Here is a 22,887-nt window from a genome sequence, read left to right as displayed (position 1 = left end):
CTGAAATATGTTCATTTGCTGAAAACCAACAAAACCACGAAAAGTTCTTGAATTTGAAGATAAAATCTTTTTGCTTTGAAGAAGAAAGATCCAGCTGACTGAAATCAGTTCATTAGATGAAAACCAACAAAAATTGACAAGAACCACGAAAAGTTCTTGTATTTTAAGATAAAATCTGACGCTATTGAAGAAAAAACTTCTCGATCGCTGAAATATGTTCATTTGCTGAAAATCAACAAAACCACGAAAAGTTCTTGTATTTGAAGATAAAATCTTTTTGCTTTGAAGAAGAAAGATCGAGCTGACTGAAATAAGTTCATTAGATGAAAACCAGCAAAAATTGACCAGAACCACGAAACGTTCTTGTATTTTAAGATAAAATCTGACGCTATTGAAGAAAAAACTTCAAGCTCGCTGAAATATGTTCATTTGCTGAAAACCAACAAAACCACGAAAAGTTCTTGAATTTGAAGATAAAATCTTTTTGCTTTGAAGAAGAAAGATCCAGCTGACTGAAATAAGTTCATTCGATGAAAACCAACAAAAATTGACAAGAACCACGAAAAGTTCTTGTATTTTAAGATAAAATCTGACGCTATTGAAGAAAAAACTTCTAGCTCGCTGAAGTATGTTCATTTGCTGAAAACCAACAAAACCACGAAAAGTTCTTGTATTTGAAGATAAAATCATTTTGCTTTGAAGAAGAAAGATCTAGCTGACTGAAATAAGTTCATCAGATGAAAACCAACAAAAATTGACAAGAACCACGAAAGGTTCTTGTATTTTAAGATAAAACCTTCCGCTATTAAAGAAAAAGCTTTGAGCTCGCTGAAATATGTTCATTTGCTGAAAATCAACAAAACCATGAAAAGTTCTTGTATTTGAAGATAAAATCATTTTGCTTTGAAGAAGAAAGATCGAGCTGACTGAAATAAGTTCATTAGATGAAAACCAACAAAAATTGACAAGAACCACGAAAGGTTCTTGTATTTTAAGATAAAACCTTCCGCTATTAAAGAAAAAGCTTTGAGCTCGCTGAAATATGTTCATTTGCTGAAAATCAACAAAACCACGAAAAGTTCTTGTATTTGAAGATACAATCTTTTTGCATTAAAGAAGAAAGATCGAGCTGACTGAAATAAGTTCATTAGATGAAAACCAACAAAAATTGACAAGAACCACGAAAAGTTCTTGTATTTTAAGATAAAATCTGACGCTATTAAAGAAAAAACTTCTCGCTCGCTGAAATATGTTTATTTGCTGAAAATTTACAAAACCACGAAAAGTTCTTGTATTTGAAGATAAAATCTTTTTGCTTTGAGGTAGAAAGATCGAGCTGACTGAAAGAAGTTCATCAGATCAAAACCAACAAAAATTGACAAGAACCACGAAAAGTTCTTGTATTTTAAGATAAAATCTGACGCTATTAAAGAAAAAACTTTGAGCTCGCTGAAATATGTTCATTTGCTGAAAATCAACAAAACCACGAAAAGTTCTTGTATTTGAAGATAAAATCTTTTTGCATTAAAGAAGAAAGATCTAGCTGACTGAAACAAGTTCATTAGATGAAATCCAACAAAAATTGACAAGAACCACGAAAAGTTCTTGTATTTTAAGATAAAATCTGACGCGATTGAAGAAAAAACTTCTAGTTCGCTGAAATATGTTCATTTGCTGAAAACCAACAAAACCACGAAAAGTTCTTGTATTTGAAGATAAAATCTTTTTGCTTTGAGGTAGAAAGATCGAGCTGACTGAAAGAAGTTCTTCAGATCAAAACCAACAAAAATTGACAAGAACCACGAACAGTTCTTGTATTTTAAGATAAAATCTTCCGCTATTAAAGAAAAAACTTTGAGCTCGCTGAAATATGTTCATTTGCTGAAAATCAACAAAACCACGAAAAGTTCTTGTATTTGAAGATAAAATCTTTTTGCATTAAAGAAGAAAGATCTAGCTGACTGAAAGAAGTTCATCAGATCAAAACCAACAAAAATTGACAAGAACCACGAAAAGTTCTTGTATTTTAAGATAAAATCTGACGCTATTAAAGAAAAAACTTTGAGCTCGCTGAAATATGTTCATTTGCTGAAAATCAACAAAACCACGAAAAGTTCTTGTATTTGAAGATAAAATCTTTTTGCATTAAAGAAGAAAGATCTAGCTGACTGAAACAAGTTCATTAGATGAAATCCAACAAAAATTGACAAGAACCACGAAAAGTTCTTGTATTTTAAGATAAAATCTGACGCGATTGAAGAAAAAACTTCTAGTTCGCTGAAATATGTTCATTTGCTGAAAACCAACAAAACCACGAAAAGTTCTTGTATTTGAAGATAAAATCTTTTTGCTTTGAGGTAGAAAGATCGAGCTGACTGAAAGAAGTTCTTCAGATCAAAACCAACAAAAATTGACAAGAACCACGAACAGTTCTTGTATTTTAAGATAAAATCTTCCGCTATTGAAGAAAAAACTTCAAGCTCGCTGAAATATGTTCATTTGCTGAAAACCAACAAAACCACGAAAAGTTCTTGAATTTGAAGATAAAATCTTTTTGCTTTGAAGAAGAAAGATCCAGCTGACTGAAATAAGTTCATAAGATGAAAACCAACAAAAATTGACAAGAACCACGAAAAGTTCTTGTATTTTAAGATAAAATCTGACGCTATTAAAGAAAAAACTTCTCGCTCGCTGAAATATGTTCATTTGCTGAAAATTAACAAAACCACGAAAAGTTCTTGTATTTGAAGATAAAATCTTTTTGCTTTGAGGTAGAAAGATCGAGCTGACTGAAAGAAGTTCATCAGATCAAAACCAACAAAAATTGACAAGAACCACGAAAAGTTCTTGTATTTTAAGATAAAATCTGACGCTATTGAAGAAAAAACTTCAAGCTCGCTGAAATATGTTCATTTGCTGAAAACCAACAATACCACGAAAAGTTCTTGAATTTGAAGATAAAATCTTTTTGCTTTGAAGAAGAAAGATCCAGCTGACTGAAATAAGTTCATGAGATGAAAACCAACAAAAATTGACAAGAACCACGAAACGTTCTTGTATTTTAAGATAAAATCTGACGCTATTAAAGAAAAAACTTCTTGCTCGCTGAAATATGTTCATTTGCTGAAAATCAAAAAAACCACGAAAAGTTCTTGTATTTGAAGATAAAATCTTTTTGCTTTAAAGAAGAAAGATCTCGCTGACTGAAACAAGTTGATTAGATGAAAACCAACAAAAATTAACAAGAACCACGAAAAGTTCTTGTATTTTAAGATAAAATCTGACGCTATTGAAGAAAAAACTACAAGCTCGCTGAAATATGTTCATTTGCTGAAAACCAACAAAACCACGAAAAGTTCTTGTATTTGAAGATAAAATCTTTTTGCTTTGAGGTAGAAAGATCGAGCTGACTGAAATAAGTTCATCAGATCAAAACCAACAAAAATTGACAAGAACCACGAAAAGTTCTTGTATTTTAAGATAAAATCTGACGCTATTGAAGAAAAAACTTCAAGCTCGCTGAAATATGTTCATTTGCTGAAAACCAACAAAACCACGAAAAGTTCTTGAATTTGAAGATAAAATCTTTTTGCTTTGAAGAAGAAAGATCCAGCTGACTGAAATAAGTTCATTCGATGAAAACCAACAAAAATTGACAAGAACCACGAAAAGTTCTTGTATTTTAAGATAAAATCTGACGCTATTGAAGAAAAAACTTCAAGCTCGCTGAAATATGTTCATTTGCTGAAAACCAACAAAACCACGAAAAGTTCTTGAATTTGAAGATAAAATCTTTTTGATTTGAAGAAGAAAGATCCAGCTGACTGAAATAAGTTCATTAGATGAAAACCAACAAAAATTGACAAGAACCACGAAAAGTTCTTGTATTTTAAGATAAAATCTGACGCGATTGAAGAAAAAACTTCTAGCTCGCTGAAATATGTTCATTTGCTGAAAACCAACAAAACCACGAAAAGTTCTTGTATTTGAAGATAAAATCTTTTTGCTTTGAGGTAGAAAGATCGAGCTGACTGAAATAAGTTCATCAGATCAAAACCAACAAAAATTGACAAGAACCACGAAAAGTTCTTGTATTTTAAGATAAAATCTGACGCTATTGAAGAAAAAACTTCAAGCTCGCTGAAATATGTTCATTTGCTGAAAACCAACAAAACCACGAAAAGTTCTTGAATTTGAAGATAAAATCTTTTTGCTTTGAAGAAGAAAGATCCAGCTGACTGAAATCAGTTCATTAGATGAAAACCAACAAAAATTGACAAGAACCACGAAAAGTTCTTGTATTTTAAGATAAAATCTGACGCTATTGAAGAAAAAACTTCTCGATCGCTGAAATATGTTCATTTGCTGAAAATCAACAAAACCACGAAAAGTTCTTGTATTTGAAGATAAAATCTTTTTGCTTTGAAGAAGAAAGATCTAGCTGACTGAAATAAGTTCATTAGATGAAAACCAAGAAAAATTGACCAGAACCACGAAACGTTCTTGTATTTTAAGATAAAATCTTCCGCTATTAAAGAAAAAACTTCTCGCTCGCTGAAATATGTTCATTTGCTGAAAATTAACAAAACCACGAAAAGTTCTTGTATTTGAAGATAAAATCTTTTTGCTTTGAGGTAGAAAGATCGAGCTGACTGAAAGAAGTTCATCAGATCAAAACCAACAAAAATTGAGAAGAATCACGAAAAGTTCTTGTATTTTAAGATAAAATCTGACGCTATTGAAGAAAAAACTTCAAGCTCGCTGAAATATGTTCATTTGCTGAAAACCAACAAAACCACGAAAAGTTCTTGAATTTGAAGATAAAATCTTTTTGCTTTGAGGTAGAAAGATCGAGCTGACTGAAAGAAGTTCATCAGATCAAAACCAACAACAATTGACAAGAACCACGAAAAGTTCTTGTATTTTAAGATAAAATCTGACGCTATTGAAGAAAAAACTTCAAGCTCGCTGAAATATGTTCATTTGCTGAAAACCAACAATACCACGAAAAGTTCTTGAATTTGAAGATAAAATCTTTTTGCTTTGAAGAAGAAAGATCCAGCTGACTGAAATAAGTTCATTAGATGAAAACCAACAAAAATTGACAAGAACCACGAAACGTTCTTGTATTTTAAGATAAAATCTGACGCTATTAAAGAAAAAACTTCTTGCTCGCTGAAATATGTTCATTTGCTGAAAATCAAAAAAACCACGAAAAGTTCTTGTATTTGAAGATAAAATCTTTTTGCTTTAAAGAAGAAAGATCTCGCTGACTGAAACAAGTTGATTAGATGAAAACCAACAAAAATTGACAAGAACCACGAAAAGTTCTTGTATTTTAAGATAAAATCTGACGCTATTGAAGAAAAAACTTCAAGCTCGCTGAAATATGTTCATTTGCTGAAAACCAACAAAACCACGAAAAGTTCTTGAATTTGAAGATAAAATCTTTTTGCTTTGAAGAAGAAAGATCCAGCTGACTGAAATAAGTTCATTCGATGAAAACCAACAAAAATTGACAAGAACCACGAAAGGTTCTTGTATTTTAAGATAAAACCTTCCGCTATTAAAGAAAAAGCTTTGAGCTCGCTGAAATATGTTCATTTGCTGAAAATCAACAAAACCACGAAAAGTTATTGTATTTGAAGATACAATCTTTTTGCATTAAAGAAGAAAGATCTAGCTGACTGAAACAAGTTCATTCGATGAAAACCAACAAAAATTGACAAGAACCACGAAAAGTTCTTGTATTTTAAGATAAAATCTGACGCTATTAAAGAAAAAACTTCTTGCTCGCTGAAATATGTTCATTTGCTCAAAATCAACAAAACCACGAAAAGTTCTTGTATTTGAAGATAAAATCTTTTTGCATTAAAGAAGAAAGATCTAGCTGACTGAAACAAGTTCATTAGATGAAAACCAACAAAAATTGACAAGAACCACGAAAAGTTCTTGTATTTTAAGATAAAATCTGACGCTATTAAAGAAAAAACTTCTCGCTCGCTGAAATATGTTTATTTGCTGAAAATTAACAAAACCACGAAAAGTTCTTGTATTTGAAGATAAAATCTTTTTGCTTTGAGGTAGAAAGATCGAGCTGACTGAAAGAAGTTCATCAGATCAAAACCAACAAAAATTGAGAAGAACCACGAAAAGTTCTTGTATTTTAAGATAAAATCTGACGCTATTGAAGAAAAAACTTCAAGCTCGCTGAAATATGTTCATTTGCTGAAAACCAACAAAACCACGAAAAGTTCTTGAATTTGAAGATAAAATCTTTTTGCTTTGAAGAAGAAAGATCCAGCTGACTGAAATAAGTTCATGAGATGAAAACCAACAAAAATTGACAAGAACCACGAAAAGTTCTTGTATTTTAAGATAAAATCTTCCGCTATTAAAGAAAAAACTTCTCGCTCGCTGAAATATGTTCATTTGCTGAAAATGAACAAAACCACGAAAAGTTCTTGTATTTGAAGATAAAATCTTTTTGCTTTAAAGAAGAAAGATCTCGCTGACTGAAACAAGTTCATTAGATGAAAACCAACAAAAATTGACAAGAACCACGAAAAGTTCTTGTATTTTAAGATAAAATCTGACGCCATTGAAGAAAAAACTTCAAGCTCGCTGAAATATGTTCATTTGCTGAAAACCAACAAAACCACGAAAAGTTCTTGAATTTGAAGATAAAATCTTTTTGCTTTGAAGAAGAAAGATCCAGCTGACTGAAATAAGTTCATTCGATGAAAACCAACAAAAATTGACAAGAACCACGAAAAGTTCTTGTATTTTAAGATAAAATCTGACGCTATTGAAGAAAAAACTTCTAGCTCGCTGAAATATGTTCATTTGCTGAAAACCAACAAAACCACAAAAAGTTCTTGTATTTGAAGATAAAATCTTTTTGCTTTGAAGAAGAAAGATCTTGCTGACTGAAATAAGTTCATTAGATGAAAACCAACAAAAATTGACAAGAACCACGAAAGGTTCTAGTATTTTAAGATAAAACCTTCCGCTATTAAAGAAAAAACTTTGAGCTCGCTGAAATATGTTCATTTGCTGAAAATCAACAAAACCACGAAAAGTTCTTGTATTTGAAGATACAATCTTTTTGCATTAAAGAAGAAAGATCTAGCTGACTGAAACATGTTCATTAGATGAAAACCAACAAAAATTGACAAGAACCACGAAAAGTTCTTGTATTTTAAGATAAAATCTGATGCTATTAAAGAAAAAACTTCTTGCTCGCTGAAATATGTTCATTTGCTGAAAATCAAAAAAACCACGAAAAGTTCTTGTATTTGAAGATAAAATCTTTTTGCTTTAAAGAAGAAAGATCTCGCTGACTGAAACAAGTTGATTAGATGAAAACCAACAAAAATTGACAAGAACCACGAAAAGTTCTTGTATTTTAAGATAAAATCTGACGCTATTGAAGAAAAAACTTCAAGCTCGCTGAAATATGTTCATTTGCTGAAAACCAACAAAACCACGAAAAGTTCTTGTATTTGAAGATAAAATCTTTTTGCATTAAAGAAGAAAGATCCAGCTGACTGAAACAAGTTCATTAGATGAAAACCAACAAAAATTGACAAGAACCACGAAAAGTTCTTGTATTTTAAGATAAAATCTGACGCTATTAAAGAAAAAACTTCTCGCTCGCTGAAATATGTTCATTTGCTGAAAATTAACAAAACCACGAAAAGTTCTTGTGTTTGAAGATAAAATCTTTTTGCTTTGAAGAAGAAAGATCTCGCTGACTGAAATAAGTTCATGAGATGAAAACCAACAAAAATTGACAAGAACCACGAAAGGTTCTTGTATTTTAAGATAAAACCTTCCGCTATTAAAGAAAAAACTTTGAGCTCGCTGAAATATGTTCATTTGCTGAAAATCAACAAAACCACGAAAAGTTCTTGTATTTGAAGATAAAATCTTTTTGCATTGAGGAAGAAAGATCGAGCTGACTGAAAGAAGTTCATCAGATCAAAACCAACAAAAATTGACAAGAACCACGAAAAGTTCTTGTATTTTAAGATAAAATCTGACACTATTGAAGAAAATACTTCAAGCAAATTTTCGTGGTTCTTGTCAATTTTTGTTGGTTTTCATCTAATGAACTTGTTTCAGTCAGCTAGATCTTTCTTCTTTAATGCAAAAAGATTTTATCTTCAAATTCAAGAACTTTTCGTGGTATTGTTGGTTTTCAGCAAATGAACATATTTCAGCGAGCTCAAAGTTTTTTCTTTAATAGCGGAAGGTTTTATCTTAAAATACAAGAACTTTTCGTGGTTCTTGTCAATTTTTGTTGGTTTTCATCTAATGAACTTATTTCAGTCAGCTGGATCTTTCTTCTTCAAAGCAAAAAGATTTTATCTTCAAATTCAAGAACTTTTCGTGGTTTTGTTGGTTTTCAGCAAATGAACATATTTCAGCGAGCTTGAAGTTTTTTCTTCAATAGCGTCAGATTTTATCTTAAAATACAAGAACTTTTCGTGGTTCTTCTCAATTTTTGTTGGTTTTGATCTGATGAACTTCTTTCAGTCAGCTCGATCTTTCTACCTCAAAGCAAAAAGATTTTATCTTCAAATACAAGAACATTTCGTGGTTTTAGTTAATTTTCAGCAAATGAACATATTTCAGCGAGCGAGAAGTTTTTTCTTTAATAGCGTCAGATTTTATCTTAAAATACAAGAACTTTTCGTGGTTCTTGTCAATTTTTGTTGGTTTTCATCTAATGAACTTGTTTCAGTCAGCTAGATCTTTCTTCTTCAAAGCAAAAAGATTTTATCTTCAAATACAAGAACTTTTCGTGGTTTTGTTGGTTTTCAGCAAATGAACATATTTCAGCGAGCTAGAAGTTTTTTCTTCAATAGCGTCAGATTTTATCTTAAAATACAAGAACTTTGCGTGGTTCTTGTCAATTTTTGTTGGTTTTCATCTAATGAAATTGTGTCAGTCAGCTCGATCTTTCTTCCTCAAAGCAAAAAGATTTTATCATCAAATACATGAACTTTTCGTGGTTTTGTTGGTTTTCAGCAAAGAACATATTTCAGCGAGGGAGACGTTTTTTCGTTAACAGCTCAAGATTTTACCTTAAAATACAAGAACTTTTCGTGGTTCTTGTCAATTTTTGTTGGTTTTCATCTAATGAACTTGTTTCAGTCAGCTAGATCTTTCTTCTTTAATGCAAAAAGATTTTATCTTCAAATACAAGAACTTTTCGTGGTTTTGTTGATTTTCAGCAAATGAACATATTTCAGCGAGCAAGAAGTTTTTTCTTCAATAGCCTCAGATTTTATCTTAAAATACAAAAACTTTTCGTGGTTCTTGTCAATTTTTGTTGGTTTTCATCTAATGAACTTGTTTCAGTCAGCTAGATCTTTCTTCTTTAATGCAAAAAGATTTTATCTTCAAATACAAGAACTTTTCGTGGTTTTGTTGGTTTTCAGCAAATGAACATATTTCAGCGAGCTAGAAGTTTTTTCTTCAATAGCGTCAGATTTTATCTTCAAATACAAGAACTTTTCGTGGTTTTGTTGATTTTCAGCAAATGATCATATTTCAGCGAGCGAGAAGTTTTTTCTTTAATAGCGTCAGATTTTATCTTAAAATACAAGAACTTTTCGTGGTTCTTGTCAATTTTTGTTGGTTTAGATCTGATGAACTTCTTTCAGTCAGCTCGATCTTTCTACCTCAAAGCAAAAAGATTTTATCCTCAAATAGAAGAACTTTTCGTGGTTTTGTTGGTTTTCCGCAAATGAACATATTTCAGCGAGCTTGAAGTTTTTTCTTCAATAGCGTCAGATTTTATCTTAAAAAACAAGAACTTTTCGTGGTTCTTGTCAATTTTTGTTGGTTTTGATCTGATGAACTTCTTTCAGTCAGCTCGATCTTTCTACCTCAAAGCAAAAAGATTTTATCTTCAAATACAAGAACTTTTCGTGGTTTTGTTAATTTTCAGCAAATGAACATATTTCAGCGACCGAGAATTTTTTTTCTTTAATAGCGTCAGATTTTATCGTAAAATACAAGAACTTTTCGTGGTTCTTGTCAATTTTTGTTGGTTTTCATCTTATGAACTTATTTCAGTCAGCTGGATCTTTCTTCTTCAAAGCAAAAAGATTTTATCTTCAAATACAAGAACTTTTCGTGTTGTTGTTGGTTTTCAGCAAATGAACATATTTCAGCGAGCTCGAAGTTTTTTCTTCAATAGCGTCAGATTTTATCTTAAAATACAAGAACTTTTCGTGGTTCTTGTCAATTTTTGTTGGTTTTCATCTAATGAACTTATTTCAGTCAGCTGGATCTTACTTCTTCAAAGCAAAAAGATTTTATCTTCAAATTCAAGAACTTTTCGTGGTTTTGAGCAAATGAACATATTTCAGCAAGCTTGAAGTTTTTTCTTCAATAGCGTCAGATTTTATCTTAAAATACAAGAACTTTTCGTGGTTCTTGTCAATTTTTGTTGGTTTTCATCTCATGAAATTGTTTCAGTCAGCTCGATCTTTCTTCCTCAAAGCAAAAAGATTTTATCATCAAATACATGAACTTTTCGTGGTTTTGTTGGTTTTCAGCAAAAGAACATATTTCAGCGAGGGAGACGTTTTTTCGTTAACAGCTCAAGATTTTACCTTAAAATACAAGAACTTTTCGTGGTTCTTGTCAATTTTTGCTGGTTTTCATTTGATGAACTGATTTCAGTCAGCTGGATCTTTCTTCTTTCATGCAAAAAGATTTTATCTTCAAATACATGAACTTTTCGTGGTTCTTGTCAATTTTTGTTGGTTTTCATCTAATGAACTTATTTCAGTCAGCTGGATCTTTCTTCTTCAAAGCAAAAAGATTTTATCTTCAAATACAAGAACTTTTCGTGGTTTTGTTGGTTTTCAGCAAATGAACATATTTCAGCGAGCTTGAAGTTTTTTCTTCAATAGCGTCAGATTTTATCTTAAAATACAAGAACTTTTCGTGGTTCTTGTCAATTTTTGTTGGTTTTGATCTGATGAACTTCTTTCAGTCAGCTCGATCTTTCTACCTCAAAGCAAAAAGATTTCATCTTCAATTACAAGAACTTTTCGTGGTTTTGTTAATTTTCATCAAATGAACATATTTCAGCGAGCGAGAAGTTTTTTCTTTAATAGCGTCAGATTTTATCTTAAAATACAAGAACTTTTCGTGGTTCTTGTCAATTTTTGTTGGTTTTCATCTAATGAACTTGTTTCAGTCAGCAAGATCTTTCTTCTTTAATGCAAAAAGATTTTATCTTCAAATACAAGAACTTTTCGTGGTTTTGTTGATTTTCAGCAAATGAACATATTTCAGCGAGCAAGAAGTTTTTTCTTCAATAGCCTCAGATTTTATCTTAAAATACAAGAACTTTTCGTGGTTCTTGTCAATTTTTGTTGGTTTTCATCCAATGAACTTGTTTCAGTCAGCTAGATCTTTCTTCTTTAATGCAAAAAGATTTTATCTTCAAATACAAGAACTTTTCGTGGTTTTGTTGGTTTTCAGCAAATGAACATATTTCAGCGAGCTAGAAGTTTTTTCTTCAATAGCGTCAGATTTTATCTTCAAATACAAGAACTTTTCGTGGTTTTGTTGATTTTCAGCAAATGATCATATTTCAGCGAGCGAGAAGTTTTTTCTTCAATAGCGTCAGAGTTTATCTTAAAATATACGAACTTTTCGTGGTTCTTGTCAATTTTTGTTGTTTTTGATCTGATCAACTTATTTCAGTCAGCTCGATCTTTCTTCCTCAAAGCAAAAAGATTTTATCTTCAAATACAAGAACTTTTCGTGGTTTTGTTGATTTTCAGCAAATGAACATATTTCAGCGAGCTCAAAGTTTATTCTTTAATAGCGGAAGGTTTTATCTTAAAATACAAGAATGTTTCGTGGTTCTTGTCAATTTTTGTTGGTTTTCATCTAATGAACTTATTTCAGTCAGCTAGATCTTTATTCTTCAAAGCAAAAAGATTTTCTCTTCAAATACAAGAACTTTTCGTGGTTTTGTTGGTTTTCAGCAAATGAACATATTTCAGCGAGCTAGAAGTTTTTTCTTCAATAGCGTCAGATTTTATCTTAAAATACAAGAACTTTTTGTGGTTCTTGTCAATTTTTGTTGGTTTTCATCTGATGAACTTATTTCAGTCAGCTGGATCTTTCTTCTTCAAAGCAAAAAGATTTTATCTTCAAATTCAAGAACTTTTCGTGGTTTTGTTGGTTTTCAGCAAATGAACATATTTCAGCGAGCTTGAAGTTTTTTCTTCAATAGCGTCAGATTTTATCTTAAAATACAAGAACTTTTCGTGGTTCTTGTCAATTTTTGTTGGTTTTGATCTGATGAACTTCTTTCAGTCAGCTCGATCTTTCTACCTCAAAGCAAAAAGATTTTATCCTCAAATAGAAGAACTTTTCGTGGTTTTGTTTGTTTTCCGCAAATGAACATATTTCAGCGAGCTTGAAGTTTTTTCTTCAATAGCGTCAGATTTTATCTTAAAAAACAAGAACTTTTCGTGGTTCTTGTCAATTTTTGTTGGTTTTGATCTGATGAACTTCTTTCAGTCAGCTCGATCTTTCGAACTCAAAGCAAAAAGATTTTATCTTCAAATACAAGAACTTTTCGTGGTTTTGTTGGTTTTCAGCAAATGAACATATTTCAGCGAGCTCGAAGTTTTTTCTTCAATAGCGTCAGATTTTATCTTAAAATACAAGAACTTTTCGTGGTTCTTGTCAATTTTTGTTGGTTTTCATCTAATGAACTTATTTCAGTCAGCTGGATCTTACTTCTTCAAAGCAAAAAGATTTTATCTTCAAATTCAAGAACTTTTCGTGGTTTTGAGCAAATGAACATATTTCAGCAAGCTTGAAGTTTTTTCTTCAATAGCGTCAGATTTTATCTTAAAATACAAGAACTTTTCGTGGTTCTTGTCAATTTTTGTTGGTTTTCATCTCATGAAATTGTTTCAGTCAGCTCGATCTTTCTTCCTCAAAGCAAAAAGATTTTATCATCAAATACATGAACTTTTCGTGGTTTTGTTGGTTTTCAGCAAAAGAACATATTTCAGCGAGGGAGACGTTTTTTCGTTAACAGCTCAAGATTTTACCTTAAAATACAAGAACTTTTCGTGGTTCTTGTCAATTTTTGCTGGTTTTCATTTGATGAACTGATTTCAGTCAGCTGGATCTTTCTTCTTTCATGCAAAAAGATTTTATCTTCAAATACATGAACTTTTCGTGGTTCTTGTCAATTTTTGTTGGTTTTCATCTAATGAACTTATTTCAGTCAGCTGGATCTTTCTTCTTCAAAGCAAAAAGATTTTATCTTCAAATACAAGAACTTTTCGTGGTTTTGTTGGTTTTCAGCAAATGAACATATTTCAGCGAGCTTGAAGTTTTTTCTTCAATAGCGTCAGATTTTATCTTAAAATACAAGAACTTTTCGTGGTTCTTGTCAATTTTTGTTGGTTTTGATCTGATGAACTTCTTTCAGTCAGCTCGATCTTTCTACCTCAAAGCAAAAAGATTTCATCTTCAATTACAAGAACTTTTCGTGGTTTTGTTAATTTTCAGCAAATGAACATATTTCAGCGAGCGAGAAGTTTTTTCTTTAATAGCGTCAGATTTTATCTTAAAATACAAGAACTTTTCGTGGTTCTTGTCAATTTTTGTTGGTTTTCATCTAATGAACTTGTTTCAGTCAGCAAGATCTTTCTTCTTTAATGCAAAAAGATTTTATCTTCAAATACAAGAACTTTTCGTGGTTTTGTTGATTTTCAGCAAATGAACATATTTCAGCGAGCAAGAAGTTTTTTCTTCAATAGCCTCAGATTTTATCTTAAAATACAAGAACTTTTCGTGGTTCTTGTCAATTTTTGTTGGTTTTCATCCAATGAACTTGTTTCAGTCAGCTAGATCTTTCTTCTTTAATGCAAAAAGATTTTATCTTCAAATACAAGAACTTTTCGTGGTTTTGTTGGTTTTCAGCAAATGAACATATTTCAGCGAGCTAGAAGTTTTTTCTTCAATAGCGTCAGATTTTATCTTCAAATACAAGAACTTTTCGTGGTTTTGTTGATTTTCAGCAAATGATCATATTTCAGCGAGCGAGAAGTTTTTTCTTCAATAGCGTCAGAGTTTATCTTAAAATATACGAACTTTTCGTGGTTCTTGTCAATTTTTGTTGTTTTTGATCTGATCAACTTATTTCAGTCAGCTCGATCTTTCTTCCTCAAAGCAAAAAGATTTTATCTTCAAATACAAGAACTTTTCGTGGTTTTGTTGATTTTCAGCAAATGAACATATTTCAGCGAGCTCAAAGTTTATTCTTTAATAGCGGAAGGTTTTATCTTAAAATACAAGAACGTTTCGTGGTTCTTGTCAATTTTTGTTGGTTTTCATCTAATGAACTTATTTCAGTCAGCTAGATCTTTATTCTTCAAAGCAAAAAGATTTTCTCTTCAAATACAAGAACTTTTCGTGGTTTTGTTGGTTTTCAGCAAATGAACATATTTCAGCGAGCTAGAAGTTTTTTCTTCAATAGCGTCAGATTTTATCTTAAAATACAAGAACTTTTTGTGGTTCTTGTCAATTTTTGTTGGTTTTCATCTGATGAACTTATTTCAGTCAGCTGGATCTTTCTTCTTCAAAGCAAAAAGATTTTATCTTCAAATTCAAGAACTTTTCGTGGTTTTGTTGGTTTTCAGCAAATGAACATAATTCAGCGAGCTTGAAGTTTTTTCTTCAATAGCGTCAGATTTTATCTTAAAATACAAGAACTTTTCGTGGTTCTTGTCAATTTTTGTTGGTTTTGATCTGATGAACTTCTTTCAGTCAGCTCGATCTTTCTACCTCAAAGCTAAAAGATTTTATCCTCAAATAGAAGAACTTTTCGTGGTTTTGTTTGTTTTCCGCAAATGAACATATTTCAGCGAGCTTGAAGTTTTTTCTTCAATAGCGTCAGATTTTATCTTAAAAAACAAGAACTTTTCGTGGTTCTTGTCAATTTTTGTTGGTTTTGATCTGATGAACTTCTTTCAGTCAGCTCGATCTTTCGAACTCAAAGCAAAAAGATTTTATCTTCAAATACAAGAACTTTTCGTGGTTTTGTTGGTTTTCAGCAAATGAACATATTTCAGCGAGCTCGAAGTTTTTTCTTCAATAGCGTCAGATTTTATCTTAAAATACAAGAACTTTTCGTGGTTCTTGTCAATTTTTGTTGGTTTTCATCTAATGAACTTATTTCAGTCAGCTGGATCTTTCTTCTTCAAAGCAAAAAGATTTTATCTTCAAATACAAGAACTTTTCGTGGTTTTGTTGGTTTTCAGCAAATGAACATATTTCAGCGAGCTCGAAGTTTTTTCTTCAATAGCGTCAGATTTTATCTTAAAATACAAGAACTTTTCGTGGTTCTTGTCAATTTTTGTTGGTTTTCATCTAATGAACTTATTTCAGTCAGCTGGATCTTACTTCTTCAAAGCAAAAAGATTTTATCTTCAAATTCAAGAACTTTTCGTGGTTTTGAGCAAATGAACATATTTCAGCAAGCTTGAAGTTTTTTCTTCAATAGCATCAGATTTTATCTTAAAATACAAGAACTTTTCGTGGTTCTTGTCAATTTTTGTTGGTTTTCATCTAATGAAATTGTTTCAGTCAGCTCGATCTTTCTTCCTCAAAGCAAAAAGATTTTATCATCAAATACATGAACTTTTCGTGGTTTTGTTGGTTTTCAGCAAAAGAACATATTTCAGCGAGGGAGACGTTTTTTCGTTAACAGCTCAAGATTTTACCTTAAAATACAAGAACTTTTCGTGGTTCTTGTCAATTTTTGTTGGTTTTCATTTGATGAACTGATTTCAGTCAGCTGGATCTTTCTTCTTTCATGCAAAAAGATTTTATCTTCAAATACATGAACTTTTCGTGGTTCTTGTCAATTTTTGTTGGTTTTCAACTAATGAACTTATTTCAGTCATCTGGATCTTTCTTCTTTCATGCAAAAAGATTTTATCTTCAAATGCAAGAACTTTTCGTGGTTTTGTTGGTTTTCAGCAAATGAACATTTTTCAGCGAGGGAGACGTTTTTTCTTTAATACCTCAAGATTTTATCTTAAAATACAAGAACTTTTCGTGGTTCTTGTCAATTTTTGTTGGTTTTCATCTAATTAACTTGTTTCAGTACGCTAGATTTTTCTTCTTTATGGAAAAAGATTTTATCTTCAAATACAAGAACTTTTCGTGGTTTTGTTGGTTTTCAGCAAATGAACATATTTCAGCGAGGGAGACATTTTTTCTTTAATAGCTCAAGATTTTATCTTAAAATACAAGAACTTTTCGTGGTTCTTGTCAATTTTTGTTGGTTTTGATCTGATGAACTTGTTTCAGTCAGCTCGATCTTTCTACCTCAAAGCAAAAAGATTTCATCTTCAACTACAAGAACTTTTCGTGGTTTTGTTAATTTTCAGCAAATGAACATATTTCAGCGAGCGAGAAGTTTTTTCTTTAATAGCGTCAGATTTTATCTTAAAATACAAGAACTTTTCATGGTTCTTGTCAATTTTTGTTGGTTTTCATCTGGTGAACTTGTTTCAGTCAGCTAGATCTTTCTTCTTTAATGCAAAAAGATTTTATCTTCAAATACAAGAACTTTTCGTGGTTTTGTTGATTTTCAGCAAATGAACATATTTCAGCGAGCAAGAAGTTTTTTCTTCAATAGCCTCAGATTTTATCTTAAAATACAAGAACTTTTCGTGGTTCTTGTCAATTTTTGTTGGTTTTCATCTCATGAACTTGTTTCAGTCAGCTGGATCTTTCTTATTTAATGCAAAAAGATTTTATCTTCAAATACAAGAACTTTTCGTGGTTTTGTTGATTTTCAGCAAATGAACATATTTCAGCGAGCAAGAAGTTTTTTCTTCAATAGCGTCAGATTTTATCTTCAAATACAAGAACTTTTCGTGGTTTTGTTGATTTTCAGCAAATGATCATATTTCAGCGAGCGAGAAGTTTTTTCTTTAATCGCGTCAGATTTTATCTTAAAATATAAGAACTTTTCGTGGTTCTTGTCAATTTTTGTTGTTTTTGATCTGATCAACTTATTTCAGTCAGCTCGATCTTTCTTCCTCAAAGCAAAAAGATTTTATCTTCAAATACAAGAACTTTTCGTGGTTTTGTTGATTTTCAGCAAATGAACATATTTCAGCGAGCTCAAAGTTTATTCTTTAATAGCGGAAGGTTTTATCTTAAAATACAAGAACGTTTCGTGGTTCTTGTCAATTTTTGTTGGTTTTCATCGAATGAACTTATTTCAGTCAGCTAGATCTTTCTTCTTAAAAGCAAAAAGATTTTCTCTTCAAATACAAGAACTTTTCGTGGTTTTGTTGGTTTTCAGCAAATGAACATATTTCAGCGAGCTTGAAGTATTTTCTTTAATAGTGTCAGATTTTATCTTAAAATACAAGAACTTTTCGTGGTTCTTGTCAATTTTTGTTGGTTTTCATCTAATGAACTTGTTACAGTCAGCTAGATCTTTCTTCTTTAATGCAAAAAGATTTTATCTTCAAATACAAGAACTTTTCGTGGTTTTGTTGGTTTTCAGCAAATGAACATATTTCAGCGAGCTTGAAGTTTTTTCTTCAATAGCGTCAGATTTTATCTTAAAATACAAGAACTTTTCGTGGTTCTTGTCAATTTTTGTTGGTTTTGATCTGATGAACTTCTTTCAGTCAGCTCGATAGTTCTACCTCAAAGCAAAAAGATTTTATCTTCAAATACAAGAACTTTTCGTGGTTTTGTTAATTTTCAGCAAATGAACATATTTCAGCGAGCGAGAAGTTTTTTCTTTAATAGCGTCAGATTTTATCTTAAAATACAAGAACTTTTCGTGGTTCTTGTCAATTTTTGTTGGTTTTCATCTGATGAACTTGTTTCAGTCAGCTCGATCTTTCTTCATTAATGCAAAAAGATTTTATCTTCAAATACAAGAACTTTTCGTGGTTTTGTTGATTTTCAGCAAATGAACATATTTCAGCGAGCAAGAAGTTTTTTCTTTAATAGCGTCAGATTTTATCTTAAAATACAAGAACTTTTCGTGGTTCTTGTCAATTTTTGTTGGTTTTGATCTGATGAACTTCTTTCAGTCAGCGAGATCTTTCATCATCAAAGCAAAAAGATTTTGTCTTCAAATACAAGAACTTTTCGTGGTTTTGTTAATTTTCAGCAAATGAACATATTTCAGCGAGCTTGAAGTATTTTCTTTAATAGCGTCAGATTTTATCTTAAAATACAAGAACTTTTCGTGGTTCTTGTCAATTTTTGTTGGTTTTCATCTAATGAACTTGTTTCAGTCAGCTGGATCTTTCTTCTTTAATGCAAAAAGATTTTATCTTCAAATACAAGAACTTTTCGTGGTTTTGTTGATTTTCAGCAAATGAACATATTTCAGCGAGCAAGAAGTTTTTTCTTTAATAGCGTCAGATTTTATCTTAAAATACAAGAACTTTTCGTGGTTCTTGTCAATTTTTGTTGGTTTTCATCTAATGAACTTATTTCAGTCAGCGAGATCTTTCTTCTTTAAAGCAAAAAGATTTTCTCTTCAAATACAGGAACTTTTCGTGGTTTTGTTGATTTTCAGCAAATGAACATATTTCAGCGAGCGAGAAGTTTTTTCTTTAATAGCGTCAGATTTTATCTTAAAATACAAGAACTTTTCGTGGTTCTTGTCAATTTTTGTTGGTTTTGATCTGATCAACTTATTTCAGTCAGCCACATCTTTCTTCTTCAAAGCAAAAAGATTTTATCTTCAAATACAAGAACTTTTCGTGGTTTTGTTAATTTTGAGCAAATGAACATATTTCAGCGAGCGAGAAGTTTTTTCTTTAATAGCGTCAGATTTTATCTTAAAATACAAGAACTTTTCGTGGTTCTTGTCAATTTTTGTTGGTTTTCATCGAATGAACTTGTTTCAGTCAGCTGGATCTTTCTTCTTAAATGCAAAAAGATTTTATCTTCAAATACAAGAACTTTTCGTGGTTTTGTTGTTTTTCAGCAAATGAACATATTTCAGTGAGCTAGAAGTTTTTTCTTCAATAGCGTCAGATTTTATCTTAAAATACAAGAACTTTTCGTGGTTCTTGTCAATTTTTGTTGGTTTTCATCTGATGAACTTATTTCAGTCAGCGAGATCTTTCTTCTTCAAAGCAAAAAGATTTTCTCTTCAAATACAAGAACTTTTCGTGGTTTTGTTGATTTTCAGCAAATGAACATATTTCAGCGAGCGAGAAGTTTTTTCTTTAATAGCGTCAGATTTTATCTTAAAATGCAAGAACTTTTCGTGGTTCTTGTCAATTTTTGTTGGTTTTGATCTGATCAACTTATTTCAGTCAGCTCGATCTTTCTCCCTCAAAGCAAAAAGATTTTATCTTCAAATACAAGAACTTTTCGTTGTTTTGTTGATGTTCAGCAAATGAACATATTTCAGCGAGCTCAAAGTTTTTTCTTTAATAGCGGAAGATTCTATCTTAAAATACAAGAAATTTTCGTGGTTCTTGTCAATTTTTGTTGGTTTTCATCTAATGAACTTATTTCAGTCAGCCAGATCTTTCTTCTTCAAAGCAAAAAGATTTTATCTTCAAATACAAGAACTTTTCGTGGTTTTGTTGTTTTTCAGCAAATGAACATATTTCAGCGAGCTCGAAGTTTTTTCTTCAATAGCGTCAGATTTTATCTTAAAATACAAGAACTTTTCGTGGTTCTTGTCAATTTTTGTTGATTTTGATCTGATGAACTTCTTTCAGTCAGCTCGATCTTTCTACCTAAAAGCAAAAAGATTTTATCTTCAAATACAAGAACTTTTCGTGGTTTTGTTAATTTTCAGCAAATGAACATATTTCAGCGAGCGAGAAGTTTTTTCTTTAATAGCGTCAGATTTTATCTTAAAATACAAGAACTTTTCGTGGTTCTTGTCAATTTTTGTTGGTTTTCATCGAATGAACTTGTTTCAGTCAGCTAGATCTTTCTTCTTTAATGCAAAAAGATTTTATCTTCAAATACAAGAACTTTTCGTGGTTTTGTTGGTTTTCAGCAAAAGAACATATTTCAGCGAGCTAGATGTTTTTTCTTCAATAGCGTCAGATTTTATCTTAAAATACAAGAACTTTTCGTGGTTCTTGTCAATTTTTTTGGTTTTCATCTGATGAACTTATTTCAGTCAGCGAGATCTTTCTTCTTCAAAGCAAAAAGATTTTATCTTCAAATACAAGAACTTTTCGTGGTTTTGTTGATTTTCAGCAAATGAACATACTTCAGCGAGCGAGAAGTTTTTTCTTTAATCGCGTAAGATTTTATTTTAAAATACAAGAACTTTTCGTGGTTCTTGTCAATTTTTCTTGGTTTTCATCGAATGAACTTATTTCAGTCAGCTGGATCTTTCTTCTTGAAAGCAAAAAGATTTTATCTTCAAATTCAAGAACTTTTCGTGGTTTTGTTGGTTTTCAGCAAATGAACATATTTCAGCGAGCGAGAAGTTTTTTCTTTAATAGCGTCAGATTTTATCTTAAAATACAAGAACTTTTCGTGGTTCTTGTCAATTTTTATTGGTTTTTATCTGATGAACTTGTTTCAGTCAGCTAGATCTTTCTTCTTTAATGCAAAAAGATTTTATCTTCAAACACAAGAACTTTTCGTGGTTTTGTTGATTTTCAGCAAATGAACATATTTCAGCGAGCTCAAAGTTTTTTTCTTTAATAGCGGAAGATTTTATCTTAAAATACAAGAACTTTTCGTGGTTCTTGTCAATTTTTGTTGGTTTTCATCTAATGAACTTGTTTCAGTCAGCTCGATCTTTCTTCTTCAAAGCAAAAAGATTTTATCTTCAAATTCAAGAACTTTTTGTGGTTTTGTTGGTTTTCAGCAAATGAACATATTTCAGCGAGCTTGAAGTTTTTTCTTCAATAGCGTCAGATTTTATCCTAAAATACAAGAACTTTTCGTGGTTCTTGTCAATTTTTGTTGGTTTTCATCGAATGAACTTATTTCAGTCAGCTAGATCTTTCTTCTTCAAAGCAAAAAGATTTTATCTTCAAATACAAGAACTTTTCGTGGTTTTGTTGGTTTTCAGCAAATGAACATATTTCAGCGAGCTTGAAGTTTTTTCTTCAATAGCGTCAGATTTTATCTTAAAATACAAGAACTTTTCGTGGTTCTTGTCAATTTTTGTTGGTTTTGATCTGATGAACTTCTTTCAGTCAGCTCGATCTTTCTTCTTCAAAGCAAAAAGATTTTATCTTCAAATACAAGAACTTTTCGTGGTTTTGTTGGTTTTCAGCAAATGAACATATTTCAGCGAGCTAGAAGTTTTTTCTTCAATAGCGTCAGATTTTATCTTAAAATACAAGAACTTTTCGTGGTTCTTGTCAATTTTTGTTGGTTTTCATCTCATGAACTTATTTCAGTCAGCTAGATCTTTCTTCTTCAAAGCAAAAAGATTTTATCTTCAAATTCAAGAACTTTTCGTGGTTTTGTTGGTTTTCAGCAAATGAACATATTTCAGCGAGCTTGAAGTTTTTTCTTCAATAGCGTCAGATTTTATCTTAAAATACAAGAACTTTTCGTGGTTCTTGTCAATTTTTGTTGGTTTTGATCTGATGAACTTCTTTCAGTCAGCTCGATCTTTCTACCTCAAAGCAAAAAGATTTTATCTTCAAATACAAGAACTTTTCGTGGTTTTGTTAATTTTGAGCAAATGAACATATTTCAGCGAGCGAGAAGTTTTTTCTTTAATAGCGTCAGATTTTATCTTAAAATACAAGAACTTTTCGTGGTTCTTGTCAATTTTTGTTGGTTTTCATCTAATGAACTTGTTTCAGTCAGCTAGATCTTTCTTCTTTAATGCAAAAAGATTTTATCTTCAAATACAAGAACTTTTCGTGGTTTTGTTGATTTTCAGCAAATGAACATATTTCAGCGAGCAAGAAGTTTTTTCTTTAATAGCGTCAGATTTTATCTTAAAATACAAGAACTTTTCGTGGTTCTTGTCAATTTTTGTTGGTTTTCATCTAATGAACTTGTTTCAGTCAGCTGGATCTTTCTTCTTTAATGCAAAAAGATTTTATCTTCAAATACAAGAACTTTTCGTGGTTTTGTTGGTTTTCAGCAAATGAACATATTTCAGTGAGCGAGAAGTTTTTTCTTCAATAGCGTCAGATTTTATCTTAAAATACAAGACCTTTTCGTGGTTCTTGTCAATTTTTGTTGGTTTTCATTTGATGAACTTATTTCAGTCAGCGAGATCTTTCTTCTTCAAAGCAAAAAGATTTTCTCTTCAAATACAAGAACTTTTCGTGGTTTTGTTGATTTTCAGCAAATGAACATATTTCAGCGAGCTCAAAGTTTTTTCTTTAATAGCGGAAGATTTTATCTTAAAATACAAGAACTTTTCGTGGTTCTTGTCAATTTTTGTTGGTTTTCATCGAATGAACTTATTTCAGTCAACTAGATCTTTCTTCTTCAAAGCAAAAAAGATTTTATCTTCAAATTCAAGAACTTTTCGTGGTTTGTTGGTTTTCAGCAAATGAACATATTTCAGCGAGCTTGAAGTTTTTTCTTCAATAGCGTCAGATTTAACCTAAAATACAAGAACTTTTCGTGGTTCTTGTCAATTTTTGTTGGTTTTCATCGAATGAACTTATTTCAGTCAGCTAGATCTTTCTTCTTCAAAGCAAAAAGATTTTATCTTCAAATACAAGAACTTTTCGTGGTTTTGTTGGTTTTCAGCAAATGAACATATTTCAGCGAGCTTGAAGTTTTTTCTTCAATAGCGTCAGATTTTATCTTAAAATACAAGAACTTTTCGTGGTTCTTGTCAATTTTTGTTGGTTTTGATCTGATGAACTT

This window comes from Heptranchias perlo, chromosome 6, assembly GCF_035084215.1.
Source record: "Heptranchias perlo isolate sHepPer1 chromosome 6, sHepPer1.hap1, whole genome shotgun sequence".
Classification (NCBI taxonomy): Eukaryota; Metazoa; Chordata; class Chondrichthyes; order Hexanchiformes; family Hexanchidae; genus Heptranchias; species Heptranchias perlo.
Note: the sequence above shows the minus strand (reverse complement) of the source record.